Source organism: Manacus candei, unplaced genomic scaffold (assembly GCF_025592945.1).
Source record: "Manacus candei isolate 608988 ecotype Guabito, Panama unplaced genomic scaffold, ASM2559294v1 h1tg000028l, whole genome shotgun sequence".
Classification (NCBI taxonomy): domain Eukaryota; kingdom Metazoa; phylum Chordata; class Aves; order Passeriformes; family Pipridae; genus Manacus; species Manacus candei.
In genome coordinates, this window is record NW_026138076.1 from 38,700,033 (window position 1) to 38,715,381 (window position 15,349).

A 15,349-nucleotide genomic window follows, 5' to 3' on the forward strand; every position below is an offset into this window, starting at 1 on the left:
GCTGTAAGGTCTCCCCAGAGCCTTCTCTTCTCCAACCTGAACAGTCCCATCTCTCTCAGACTGTCTGCATAGGAGTGGTGCTCCAGCTCTCTGATTATTTTGTGTGCCTCCTCTGGACCCACTTCAACAGATCAATGTCCTTCCTGTACTGAGGACTTCAGAGCTGGATGAAATTCTCTAGGCTCAATCTCACAAGAAGGGTAGAATCACCTCCCTCGCCCTGCTGGCCATGCAGCTTTTGGTGCAGCCCAGGACACGACTGGCTTTCTGGGCTGCAAGTGTACATTGCTGGGTCAAGTCCAACCTCTCATCCACCAGCACCCTGAAGTCCTTCTTTGCAGGGCTGCTCTCAATCTGTTGATCCCCCAGCCTTTACTGATACTACAGGTATTTCTTAGGAACATGAATTAAGCAGAATGACATGCATGCTGAGGATATTCCCACAAACCTCTCAAGTCTTTTATAAAATAGCATTTAGCTTTTTTCTTTTTTTAAAAAAAGGTTCTTTCAGAAGAAATTCTATGATGCACCCATAAGCGAATGCCTGATTTCATAGTTCACTCAAATGTATTACTTCATAGTTATTACATTGTCGTAGGTGGTATATAATATTATTTTAAGATGTTTTCTCTTGTTTTTTATAATCTCTTCTGACTTCAATGAGAAGTAACGTAATTGAAAATTTGCGCTCCTGCATAATTCCACCCTGTTGGCTGGATTCACTGATCTCTAATAAAATGTATATTTTCTTATTATCATGATGCTGCTGTACAATGTTGCTTCACTGCAATCAGGGGTGTCATTTTGGTCAGACCAACACTGGATCTCACTCTCTTGACATCTGACTGCCTTCTTCCTAGGAGCCTAATTACTTCTGTGCACTCTTGAGTTAAATTTGGTTAAAATTGGCAAAAGAATTCTATAATTATATATCCAAGGAGGTAAACTGCAGAAAAGGATAGCTGAAGGTGCCTCGGTTCATTTCTTCAAGAAATTTTCAGAAAGCAACGGGGGATGGTCACTCTTTAATCTCACAACAGTTTATGCATTGCACAAGGTCCTTACCATGACAGCAGGAGCCCTGCAGGTCTCTTGGCTGTGTCAAGGTCACTCTGTGTGTACAAACAACCATATCCAAGACTTACAGTGGTTTTCAGAATCACTGATTTTTAAGTACATCTACAGCATGAACTGGCTAGATTTTGTAAACATCACTCATAACAACTCCACCTTCTAGCTGAAGAATCCATGTGGCCCAAAAAACATGAGAAAAAGCAGATGTTATGAGATGTAAGGGAGGACTTTGCAGTGTTGTTATCTCCAGCTGAGGTCAGGTGACAAAGTGTTGACATATCGAGCATTTTTAGAGCTGAGAGATCATTTCCCAGCTAGCTTTATTGTTTTTCAAAATTAGTCTTGTTTATCCTGGTGTTAACATGAGGTGTGAAAATGAGATATGTACTTATCCAATCTCAGGCTTGTCAGCCTGTACTCCATGCTAACCCAGTAAACTTGGCAGGCTGCAAATCTGTCTTACCAATTTCTAATAGTAAACCTTGCCCACAGTATTATAATACCAGTTCAGCAATCAGAGAAAAAGAATATTCTCTGGGTCCTAAAAGACAGAAGGGTTCTTGGATTTTGTCTCACAAAGGGAAAAATAGACAGAGAGACTGCTGTTCAGGTCACCACATAAACTGCCCTTCCAAAAAAATTCTGCAAGAGCAAATGTATAGAAACTGTACAGAAGAAAATTGCTTCTGTTGGCTCTTCAGTCTGAGCCATGGCCCTATTTCAAGGCTGATAGACCACAGGAGAGCTAGATGCTCCTGAACTGTTTTGGCATTAAAGATGTGGCTAAGATAAATAGCCAAGTTCTACAGAAGAGTGTTTTCACAGCTCACCCAGGTTGGCAGCTGGGCCTCGGTAAAACGCCAAAGCATAAAAACTTGGCTCAAGCCACCTGCCCAATCCAAAATTCAAAGAGCGGAACTAGCCTAGGCAATCAGAGAGAAGCTTATCTCCAGGCAAAGGCTGGGTGCTGTATTCTTCCAGCAAAAAGAAAACCAGCATTGTGAGCAGAGTATCTCTAACAGTATTAATTTATGGAGGAAAGAACTCTACGTCATCACCTTTAGAAAGAAAGACAGGTCTGAAGCACCAAGTTTCGCATTTTTTTCAGAGATTCAGCACACAGCAGTTGCTCTTGATCATAATGACATGAAGAAGATGGGATTTCTCCAGCTCTGTCACAACAGCACGGATCATTGATGATTCCTGTGGCCAAGAACGATTTTTCTATTTGAACATTTCTAAAGATTTTTGTCCCCTCACTATCCCTCCTGCAAGAATACATGTATCAGTGCTGCTGAATTCATTTACATTCAAGATCCTAAGAAGTTTAAAAGAGTCAATGTTAACATTTTGTAGAATTGAAACCCAACATAAATAAGTAGGCTCAAATTTTCTTTACTCTGGGTGTGGGAGAAAACGGAACATTTTTAAACCTGACCAAAAATTCAAGCGTACATATTATCTATGAAGCACTTGACTAATATAGCATGTGGGAGGTACACAGAAGAGACAGACAGAGAAGTGGGTAGGATGGGATTCTCATGCTGTTCCTCAAGCCATACAGAGATCAAACAAAAAACAGGTCCAGAGAAGACAAATCCTGAAGGTCAGCTGAAGCACTAAAGTCTGTTTTGTTTGCTACTTGGAACACTTTCAGTGACCAGGAGAACACCTGATTTAATGGTCTCTGTTCCTCTATGTCCCATCCAGGGACTGCCGAGCCCAGTAATGCCATGCTGACAAACCCAAACTCCCAGGGCACTGTAGCTTTCTTCATCTTCTAAAGTCAAAGAGAGAGAAATATGCTATGCTAGGTCAGAGCAGTAGTCTAAGTAATACTAAAACAGCAGACATCTTTCAGGTTTTTTAATTTCACTGGTGTCTTTTGTATCATAAGAAAAGGATAAGCAACCTCAATCACAACAGTAATGCATATGTAACCTGTTTGCTCCTTCCCTCCTTTCCTAGTAATTTTGAAAGTCTTTTTTTTTTAAAATATTTTCTATTTCTTCCATTTAGGCAAGGCTGCAGAAACCCCACTGCAGGAAAGACAAGTTGCAGTGGGCAACCTGTGCCTCACTGCAAACATCAGATGACAGGGAACAGCAGCTAGACTATAAGAAAAGGCCATGAGATTTCCACTCATATCCTAGGACATTCAGTGAAGGACCATCTTCCAAGAGGATGAACTCAGTATCCTCCTCTGCAGGAGGGCAGGCTGTAGCAGATGAGCTCTGTGCAGCCACAGTGATGTCTGTAGCCTGCAGCAAAGCAGAAACTCGTGTACATGCATAGATCCATGTGTAATTTCTGCCTGGTTACTTCCACTGAGAACCTGATTCAGCTCTATTTGGCACTAGCACATCACCCTGAAAAGCTCTGGGTAGAAAGGAAAGTCTTTGCAGCAATGAGACACTGCCTAATTGGATGTCTCTTCATGTGCACTTTGCTTCATTTTATTAAGTAACACTAATGTTAAAGCCCAGACATTGCACCTCAGCATATCTAACTCCTCCTATGGAAAGGCTTGTGGCAGAGCCCCAAGAAGGTATATCACCTTCTTGCTAATGGAGAAAATCCATCATCCAAAGTAATTTAAACCATTCAGGATAGTCAAGTTCATTAAGACAGCCATGACTGTGACTAAGACTACAGCTGAGGCAACTGCATTCAAAGCCTTTTTGCATTTTTTGCTAAGAGAGAGGCAGAGCTCCTGTCTCTCTCTAAGGCTTGAGACTCAGGTCATGGTATCTGATTAAGGCACTTCAAGCGAGGTATCTGAGACTGAACTGGATAGGCAATGCTCTCTGATTTCAGAATGCGTGTTCATCAGCCTGCAGTGATGCCAAAAAGGAGCTGGAAATTGTATGGCCAGTGACAGTGCTTACACCGACCTCATTGCTGCAACTGTGGCTCTACTTTTGTGTACGTCACTGGAGTCTGGCCCTACAGTTACACAGAGCAATATGAATCACAGAGCAATAATTTTGTAGTTTCTATCAATAAGTAATGTCAGTCAACATGCTAGACACTGCTAAGAATAGTCGCAGTTTATCTCTGGTTGAGCAGGATAGAGATGCTTCAGGCTTCTTTCTCCTCTTGCATACCTCCTCCAAAAACAGAGAGCAGCTAATGGTCAACACTGTTTAAAGTCGTGGGGATCAGCTCCCTTAGCAGCAGCTGTTCTGATTTTCTGTCTCCTCATGTGTTTTTTCTAAAAGGTCAGGCAATTACTCAGAACTGAAAAATCTGTGTCAAAGCAATCAGTAGTGGCATCTCGTTGACTTCAGAGAAATTGCAGCAGGAATTAATCTGACTTCACAATTCTTCCTTTCCCTGTAACAAATGAAATAACCTAGCTAGATCCTGCCTGTAGGCAGCACCAAGCAAGATCCCACTTCAACCACAACTGTGGGCTTGATGCCTCTAAAATGCCATTTTTCTCACAGAACCCTCCCACACCCGGCAGCTAATTTGAGCAGTTGGACTAAAGCAGACAGGCACTGAGATGTCCCCCATATCTCAGCCAAGGGATGCAAGGAGAGAACCAATGGGATCCTTGTCCATTCTCCTCCTTCCCTGTCCACAGGCTGGTATGAAACAATAGGGTTGGTGCTGGAATTAGGGTCACAAGTAAAAAAATACAAACACAAGGAAAGTTTTCTTTCTGAACTTGTGAACATACAAATAGTTCACCCTGCTGTCTAGCCTATGTACAGAGGAATGGGGAAGAATTTTAGCAAAGACCTTTGAAACACAGGGAAATAGATCTTTATCCTTCCTCTAAATGCTACTTCATTTTTGCACTTTCTTTTCCCCAGAGCTCCTTATAGTCTCACCAAAACCAGTCTGCTGAAAGAAAGGGAAGGACAGAAAAGGAATTGTAGTGATAGATGTTACTTTGGCAAATAAGCCACCAAAAAAAGTGTGAAGAAAAATATTTTCTCCTGAAGCAGGGGGCCGTGTTCATCATTTACCTCATGTGTTTACCCTTGGGCTATCATTATATTAGCCACATTTCCTGAGTGAGCTGGAGCACCTGGTAACTATAGTAACCACATTTTCATATCTGCCCATAAATTCCCTCAGTTCTAATTAGGGCACCCATTTATAACAGCAATAACAACACAGGAGAAACAACGGCAGACTTAGCTCAGATGCAGTCATCTCTGTTTCTCTCATGCCACAGAAATAACCCATATCTGAACAATTCTTATACCCTAAGATGTCACTTATGGCACAAAGCCTAGTTACTTGCCATGCCAACCACTTTTTATCCATCTGCTATGTTGTACGTACCTTCTTTCTTCCTAAAAAGTCTGTTCATCGGCCTTCCAGTCCAAACAAAAGCCAGTAAGCTTCACATCAGGCTGTTTCTCTTGATAGAAGAAAGATTTCACATCTAGCCTACAACAAAATCCCATTCACAGCACTATTGCAGATTTTACAAAGAGTAAGTAGATGCTATTAACAAGCAGAAAGGCTAAGTAGTTCAGTTTACAAATTTGCCTATGCAATCCATATAGTTTTGAAGAGAGGACAAACCATGTCATCCAAAACAAATGATAGGTAAATGATGAAGCAGCAATGTGAAAGAAATCAAGACCAAGTAATAAACAATTGCAAAGTTCAATGGCTCAGTGTATTTCACCACAAATTATTTCCTTCTCTATGAAACAAAAAAGCTTAGTGAACAATTTGAAGCCTGCTGACATGATTTAAAAAGATGGATGGGCTGGTAGGTAGTCAAGAGTGTTTGTTTTATTGTTCACAGAGTTGCGGCTCAGAAGTACATTTGTTTTGGAGTCTGTGTGAATTATTGTCAAAAAAGTGACAAATCTCTTTCTCAGTTTAGGCTACGCTGTGCAGGCCTTACATGAATTTCTTTTGGCAGAAGAAAAAAGATATCACATCTATGTATTGGCACAGATAAGACAACAAACCTGTCTCTGCAGAGGCCAAGAGAGCAGTGCTGCTCTGGCTTCAGGTTTTGGTGAATTTGTTGCCACTAGAAAATTTTCTCCTGCTAGAAAAGCATGCCAATTATTATAACTTATCCATGACTATCAACGAGATTATCTTCTCGTGAACCTTTATCCACTTTTCCTCTACATCTCCTGAAGGCTGAGGGAACTGGGTAAGAAAACATACTGGAGCTTTTGCCTGTGCTATTGGTGATTTCCAGTGTGGAATATTAAATACCAGTTACCCTGCTTGCCTTGCCAGCCCTCATGTGGGGAAAAAAATGCCAAGCCCAGTGGTGATATCATATAAATAGGTGTTAGTCCAAGCTACAATGGCATGACAGCTGACTTTAGCCAGGCGTGTGGAGACCAGACGATCCACAGCAGACAGAAAGGGTGCCACTTTGCATGAGAAAGATATCCACCTTCCCACTACCAACACAAAAATTAAGGGGAATGTTCAGGCTCACTGAATGGAAAAACAAAAGGTATTTCACTGAATTTTTTACTTTGGGATCCACTGGCATAATCAGGGATGCTGCGGCAACGCTCCACAGAGCTTCCCCATTCCTTTGTACTCTGTTTCTACACCAAGAACCCACGGAGAGAAACAGCACCTCCTTGGCCCAGTGAAGCGACACCTGCCACTTGTGAAAGCCAGTGTGTGTTCCTCTCCCCTGACTTCCCAGTGAAGGTTCAAAGCACCCTGGGCAGGAATGGGTGAGCCATCCTCAGACTGTGGCTGTAAAAAGCAGGTAGGGTTTGTTCATTGCCTTCTATTCTATAAGTTTATCTGTTCTTTGCACTAAGTAATAAGAGCTTTCCAAGTGAACAGTGTTGTGATGAGAAAATGTAAACTTTAGTGAATTGCCAAAAAAGGTTCCAGCTATTTGCCAATTTAGTCATCAAGCACCATTTAGAAGTGTGGATAGAAAATATATTGATGATCAAATTCTAATATAACCACAAAAATTGATTTAAGATGCTGCCAAACATGAAGCACAGTAACAGTCAATACCATCTATATGTATTTTCATTTAATAAGTGAAAAGTAATTTTTGTCACTTCCAGACTAGATTAATTTTTGACACTTCCTTCAGCTCATGAGATGCTGTTTGGCACTTGGGTGGAGAGTCCCCTGTTGCAAGTTGTGCCACTTGTTACTGTACCCGCATTTCTCCATCAATTTCTTATTTATTCAGGCTATGCTCTGTTAAGAGAGATGGGTATTTGCAGGATGCATGATGCATAATGAGTCTCCAGTCTCTATGGAAGCCTCTAAAACTGCCCATCTTATTTTGCTTAGTGGCTCTTCCCATTTTTATCAAGAGGGAACACTCTCAAACTGTCAAAATCTTTTCAAATGACCCCACAGTAATCACTGTAGCCTAGAGTACTTCTTGGCTTGTTAAATATTAAAATAGAATGTGAAAAACATGTTTTATTTGATTTTAATAGTCAAGGAAAGCAAGTTTTTGACAGGAAAATAATAGCTCTGAAAATAAGGAAAAGAACTAATTAAAAATAAGATTAAATGAACGGTTTCTATGTGATCTCTTGAGCTAGTTTCATTTCAAAGACATGCTTTACCTGGCATAATGTGTGGTTTGCAAGACCCCCATGTAAGGTTAAGCATTCCTTGGTAGTTGCCTGGAAACGATGCCAATGACAGTTTGTTCTCATTAAGAGCAAATAATGCAGAAAGGCTGTTACAATTGTACTTCTGAACACTTAAATAAATTCATTTTGGACATGTTTTTTCCCTCTAAAGATGCAAGTTCTGAAATCTTACCAGAAGCGTTGGCACAAAATAGATTCCAACTTAAATAGATGAGTATGCACATAAATTAATTTGAAATTACCAGTATTACTATTATTATTTTTTTAGCCAAATTAGTGCTGAGCAGAATACAATTGTCTTGGTTTTAGACTGGTTTTGCACTGGCTTCTTTTTTTCTTTCTGTTCTGTACTGTGTGAAACTCAGCACTTTTTAATAAGGCCCTCTGAAAAATAGGAGAGACAACTTTCAAAGCTGCTGCCTGGGAAATCAGCAAGAAGAGCAGAAATCAACCCCAAAATCGCTACCATTCTTAGAAAGGAAAGCCCACAAGTTTAGTTCTTGCTTCACGGTTCATTAAAACCACATTGCTGCCCTGGGCCCCAATCAATGATTCCTGTGCTCACCTGGAGGCACGCTTCAGGTTCACAGCTACCCAGGCAGGGCAAAACCAATCTGGAGAAATGTGACTGTTTAGGTGTCTGTGGGGACACCATGACTCCTTTAACTTTGTCAGTTAGCAAAGTTGTGGCCCCAGGCCAGCTCCCTCTGCTTTCCATCAAACCTTTCCTTTACAACCAGGTGATGCTGTGGTCAATCATGGGAAGCACAGACCAACCAAAGCACCTTCTTTACAGAAATCAATGATGACCTGAGGCATCACCGCTGCAATTAGAAGAGCTTTGCCTGGTTCTAACTGTTCGTAAATGAAAAGAAAAACCAGTTCATTTAAGACTGGGAGGAGAACATCTATTCTTTTGCCATTCCAACCAAATATTTTATCATGGCGATGAGCAGGTGAAGAGGTGGACATATTTGTGATATTTATGTGCCACAGCTGACAATCTTGCAGGCTCATTTTACATTTTATCTGCAGCTTGTCTGTTACATCATATTTGCCTTAGTTTCATATAATCGATTTTGAATGGATCTAATGGAGAAGAGGACTGCAGTGTTACAAGTGGCAGACGTTTTACTGTGGCCAGTCAGAAAGAAAATCCAGAGAGCTATAGACACTCACTGGAAAGCATCAGTATATTTAGTACCTATACTAAATTTAACACTATATTTAGTGAAGTTCATTTCATCATATGAAATTTTCTTCTTTTTTTTTTTTTTTTTACATGAGAGAGACAAGAGGTTGGGAGGAACAACTAAGTAAGAATAAGGGAGGAGGGGAAAAGCAGATCATTTGGAGTTAACTTTTGCGGGGTTTTTTGTTTGGTTTTGTTGTTGCTGTTTTTTTCGGAGAGAAAACCACACACATGATGATAAAATATGATAAACAACAGGGAACCACCTTCCTGCATGGAAAGAGTTGCGTGAAGTTGCCATGAATACATGCTAGTTACCTGCCCTTCTGCAAAAAAAAGGAGAATTTATCTATTTTATTTCCTAAAACAAGATAAACTCCACTTCATGGAGAAGCCTACAAACACCTGGATGAGCCAGCCAGCCAGATAGATATGACCAGACAAGAAGCAGATTTTATAAACAACTAAAGAAGTTTGCCATCTGGCAATGCTGGGCAAAGGAGATGAGGGCAAACTCCATCCCATTAAGGGAAATTAAGACAAAGGCCCATGCCAGACAGTGAAGGATGCATGAAAGATAATCGCTGGCAGCAACACTTTCCACAGAGTTGTTTTTCTTCTCCACCACTGCACTGTCAGTTTACAACTGAACAAACAGGAACTGCTGAAAGAGAGAACGGAAGATATTTACCGTGCCCTTGGAAACTGTGTGTTTGCAAAAAACACAGAGCATAAGGGGAAATATCTGGAAGAAAGCATAATTTATCTTGATTGATAATGACTGTTTAATGGCTAAAATTTGTACTCCAGCTCAGATGTTCTGAAGAGGACTGCAGAACTGAAGCTCAATCAGAGATGTACATACAGAAACTTTGTGGAAATGAGCCACCACATACAGCAAATTGGCTCATGTTTGTGGCTTCTTAGGCTGCTGGAACAAACACTTGTCAGCATAGGAAGCTTGGATTATTAACAGAAAATAGTATTAGATGTCAATTTATCTTCTTTCCCTCAGTGACCACTGGAAATCGGAATATATTTCCAAGCCCAATTCCATGCATGCTTGTCAGATCGCTGTAAGGAAGACTTTTCACACAGCGTAGAATATGAGACTTTTTCAAAATAGTCATTGGCTACTCACAATGTGTTGCATCTAAGTTGCATCTGTCTTGCATGTCTGTATCTCTTCTCTCTAACTGGAAGACTTAAACTTACTAAACAAAAAAATAGTAAGAAAGTAATAAACACCATTTTCTCATGACAGTAACCCCTCCTTATTAAGTGAGGTAATTCTAGTCTTCCCATTGCAATGGTAGTTTTCTATTCTAAATGCTAGCCTCATGCAAAGATGTGACACAAATTCTCGCTAAGATTTGAACCTGCATCATCTCACACTTGACTGCCTGCCAAAAAGAAAATTTTTACATGTGGCAAGTAAAAAGCAGCCTCAGGTGTAGGCAAAAGGAATTGCAATTGAACTGCAGTGAGATGTGGTGGTGCATCGTGTCCCCCCCGCCCACCTCCAGGCTGCACTGTGATCTAATGCTTGTACACATGTAAATGCCATTTTGCGGCATTGGACCCCCTTCACTGAGAATACTTTAATACCTTGTCTGAGACAAGTAGAACAACCCACTCAAAGAAAAGAGTTCCTTTGCCAATTTGAAAGGCGTTCTAATTGTAAATTAAAACTGTAGGACTGACTGAGAAAAAAAATTGAAGAAGGACATGTCCATAATTCTTTTAAATCCATTTTGTCACCTGATTTTCCTCTGGCTCGTTCTGCCCAGAGACAAGTGTATCAACAGCAAGGAACTTAATCTGGCCACCTATGAGTGCTTTTATCCCAGTGTATCACTATGGCCTGCAATCCTTTTCTTTACACACATGAAAAAGAGACTTTTACACAAAGTAACTAACACACGGCCCCTTCCCCAAATATAAAGTCATAAGGCAGATGGATGGACATATGTATAACTGCCGCTAACTGCTAATGCAGCCATTTGCACTCAACAACATGACGCTGGTTTGGGATATTTTCTGGAAGAATTAATTTTTATAAATAAAACCTTGGCATCCTTAGACTGATATAATCCTGCTTTCATGAAACCTTCGTGAGACATTTAAAGGGACACTGACATCATTCTCCTTTCATCCCTCTCTGCTGAAGTTTCAAGAATATCCTTTCCTCTCATGACAAGAACCACTTTATTGGTACGGAAATTTGCTATATGACACTGAACTTCAAAACCCACTTTCCTTTAAGTTCCATCTTTTTAACTCAGAGAAACAGATTCCTGCTGGAGGTATTTAGGCTTAACTCAAGAAAATTCTTACATTGGTGAAAATCAAATGGAGATGGCACAAGAGCAAATGAGAAAACACAATGAAAGTCTACAGGACTAGAAGTCTTCTTCCAAAATATACGTCTCCATATCAGGAATGAATATGAGTAGATACCCATTCATGTATTTTTTTGAGGTCCATCTCTATGGACATCAAAGTTTTCCTTATGTGGAATTCAGAGCTTCAGTAACGGCAACTAAATCCCCATTATGGAATGAAAGACCACTAAACTAAGCAGGTGGTGAAGTGGTGCTGCAAGAAAACAAACAGGGTCCTCTCCTATTTAGAGCATTCAATTGGGCAGACAGTTTCTGATTTTAGGTGATGCTGATGAGGTCTTTCCCAAGGGATTACCTGTAATAAAGAAGGTAGGCTAAGCCTGTCAATGCATTAACAACCCTCATAGGAGTTGTCTTTATCTTTTGCAAAGACTTCTCTTGTAAGGGAATGATTATATCATTGCATACTGTTCATATATTCATTCAAAAGCACTAAGAGCTTTTTTACAAGCTTCCATGTAAATACCTATAGTCAGATTGTTCTTGAAGAAAGAGCAAAAGAGTTTATTTTTTAAAGTCACTCTTTCATATAGAGTTTTTTCAACTCAAAATGAGTTGATTTACAAAATTTACAGTAAAGCTTTAACTTATTTTTTCCATCCTTGGCTTTTTTAATAGATTGTTTACTTCTCCCAAGTGAAGCCAGTATATAGCTACAGGGGGGAAAAAAGTGCATAAGGAAAAGACTCTTTCAGTCATTAGCACTTTTTCATTGGCAACTCTGTTTTCATCTGTGAGTTTTCTAAGGTAATGGAAAATCTCAAACCATGTGGTGAAGTAATAATTTCATGATAAAACTAATCTTTCCAATAAACGGCTCTCTGAAACACTCTACTTTTCATTTTCAAAGAGCCAGAAGGATTATGGTAGTGATTTGGATATCTGTTTTTCTAAAATTGCCCTCCAAGTTTTCCTTATTCTAATATAATGCACAGAGTCCCTAGCAAATAGGAATTGCACCTAGAATGGGAGAAAAAAACCACAGCAGAAACAAATGTAACCTTAGAAATCACTGATGTAAGTAGTTTCATTTCTTGTACTAAAAACCATTTGAAAACTAATCTACTGCTTGTTCCTTCCCTTCAGAAAATGTAAATTGATCTTTCAGTTTGAATACCTGTCAAAGTACAGCCACTATAACGTTGATAAGTAATTTTGCTCGTCAGCCGATAATGTCTGATATACTGCAAAATTACACATAGCTCCACAAGAACTGCTGGACCAGATTACCCCAAAGCAGGGTAGGGTGTGTTCAGTCTTGGAGACTTTAGCAGCAGCATGAGTGAGGAGTGTCTTTCTCCCACCAGCAACTCCCAAAGTGGTGTGCAAACACATCACAAATAAAGACAATTAAATCAGGTTATGATAGTTCCCAACACAGTGTTGGTTCTTTAGTCTTCCACAAGCTGCCACCATGCCCCTTCCATACACTACTTCATGTTAAATGTCTGTTCTATGTTGTGGGTTGTGCCAGTTTCAATAAAATGCCTACTATTGGGGAAAAAAAAAAGGCTTTTGGGAAGGCACAGAAATATTAGCTATCTGCCTGCCCTTTTTGCTTGTTTATAAACTTAGGGTTTAGCACAACCTACACTATAATTTTGTACATTTACCGTAAGTTTGTGGTGGATGTTGCTTCCTAAATGGAAAGACTCTTCTTCAGAAAATACTGAACAAAGGCAAAATTGTCTTGGATTGCAACAGAGCTGGGAATTCACTCTGTGAGTAGCACTTTTCCCCTGACTTGAGTTTTTGAAGTAATACATCTTGAATAACCTTGGGCTGTGTGCTCCTTCCAGGAATACTGGGAAAGGACAACATCTCCAAAGTGAGAGGCAACTCATTTAATAAGTCTACAGATCTCTCCTGACTCCTTAAGAGTGCCTACAGGTCTAGTGAAACTTTTAGACCATCACGGTAAGGTGAGAAAAGTCCCTAAAAATCTTTTTCCAGATTTAATACCTTATTTCTAGCTTGCCTTTTATTCAGGAGCCACCCCTTTCTCTCGCAAGTGCATAAAATTTTCACAAGCACTAGCTATCTATGAGAAAGTACTTTTAGCCTATTAGCTGTCTCTAAACACTTAATCTCAATTATTTGTTATTTGAGTGCAACCGGTCCACTTAATTACTTGCCTGTGTCTTTTTGTGACCTCAACAGATGGCTGAGCGTAGTTAAATCAAGAGAATAACCAAGTTGAAAAATAACAAAACCTTTCTTCTTTTTTTAGCCAAAGAAAGACTGATGACACACTTAAAATCACCACTATTTAAATATTGGTGAACACTGAGTAGGTTACACACTGACAAGGCAGTTTTGCATGTGCTCATCCTGTTCATGAAAGCAGCTGCTCTGCATGCAAATCCTTTCTATTTAGCCAAGTTTTTTCCTATTTCCCAATAGCAGCTGTTGAATACTGAACAGAAAAAGATGCCCAGCAGGAAGAAAGGGGTGCTGGCCATGGGTGGCATTTCTCAGAGGGAACTAAGCAAGTGTACAAAGCAACAGGTGGTGTTTTTTTAGGCTTGCGGATAATAGAAGCAACAAAAGAGCCTTGATGATTAGGCTTTCAGCCCTAATAAAAATCCTCACAGGTTGCTTTTGGCCTGAGGAGGTGCTGCAGCTCTGGCCGTAGCTCAGGTATGATCAGCTCCTCGAGCACAGCCTTGTGTTACCACACAGACACCCTTCAGTGCAGCAGAGCTGTTTGAAAGGTACAATATTACTCATTTCTCACAAAAACCCCCCAATTTTTCCATCTCTTTCTATGAACTTTTTCTTGAGTGGTATTTAGCTGTCTGAAAGTTACTTGAAAGCCAAATCCCTTCCACTTTGATGAGAGAATAGGAGAGAGCTTCATAAGAGGTGGCTTCCTCCTTTTCTAGAGATCACAAAGACCTCCTAAGAAGTATGCACAGTTTTGCTCAGACTGACAAAAATTCACCCTACAGGACAAGCAAACATGCAAATTTTTTGTTCTGGCTTTTAAAAAGAAGCAAACAAAAAGAAAAGACTGTTCAAACCTAAAAGAAAAAAACCAACATCATAAATGCCAGTGCTTCTGCAGTGAAAAGATCCCACGTGGACAGGGTACCACTGCTGTGAAAAGCAGTTTTGAAAACTAAACTTTTAGCTTTCAATTAAGTGACGTCCTGTCTCAAATCAGTGATGAATTTTACTGTTCAACCAGACAGTTGTTTCATGAGGGTTATGTTCAGCCGACCTTCCTCCCCCTGCTCGTGTGACTATGCTCTGGCTCCCAGTCCTCATGTACTCACTCATGCAAGGAATGCAAAGTGGATGTCACTTGCTGCCATACCGGTAGCTTTGTTCAGCTCCACCAAGCCAGACATGTTCTATTTAATGATATGCAGCAACTTTTTGTTATTTGGCACAAAATTCGAGCTGGTTTTCTTTAGACCCTCTCAGGTGCCCACCACTTTTTCCAAATGCAGACCCAATTCCTTTAGGGAACTCCCTTCCTTCTCAATCACAACTGAAACTAACATTATCTATAAGCTTCTCTCTGCTTTCAAACACAGTTTCACACTTTCTGTCTCAATTCTGTTACATGCTTGTCAATCCCATTTGCTTCTCAGTGCAGATGAAACCAGATTGGTTCTGCTTAGAAACAACAGGCTTTTCTGGGAGTTATACTATTTCCTGAATATTGTTCAGATTTCCTGCAGAATGAATTGGCTGTAGAAGGCACACAGCTATTTTTAAATCTGCTTTTTTCTCCCCACTTCTCATCTGTCCCAGATTAAAACTCAAAGGAATTTAGAATAGATGCTCCCAACTCATCATCACAGTCCCTCATACATTAATACCGCAGGTCATCTCTATCAGGAGCTTGAAATGTTCCATGTTGCATAGCACAAGTTTAACTTCAATCTCTTAAAAACTTCTCCACCTGAATTTCTAAATATATTAACTCTGTTTCTCCTTGTAAATCTAAAATTTCTCAGATGCAGAGCGCGAATCATCCCATTGGGAACAGAGCTCTCAAAGTTTTCTGAAAGAAACCAGGTCCTTTGAGATTGGGATTCATCAAGCAGATCATCAGTAAAGGAGTCTGTAAGGTATTTGGTTCC

At 40.1% G+C, this 15,349-nt stretch overlaps 1 long non-coding RNA gene across 1 annotated transcript in view; it reads right to left on the reverse strand.

The window, feature by feature from the left end:
- The window catches only part of LOC127471996 (uncharacterized), a 115,605-nt gene that overhangs the window by 53,382 nt on the left and 46,874 nt on the right, over positions 1 to 15,349 (reverse strand). The gene's annotated exons all lie outside the window — the stretch shown is intronic.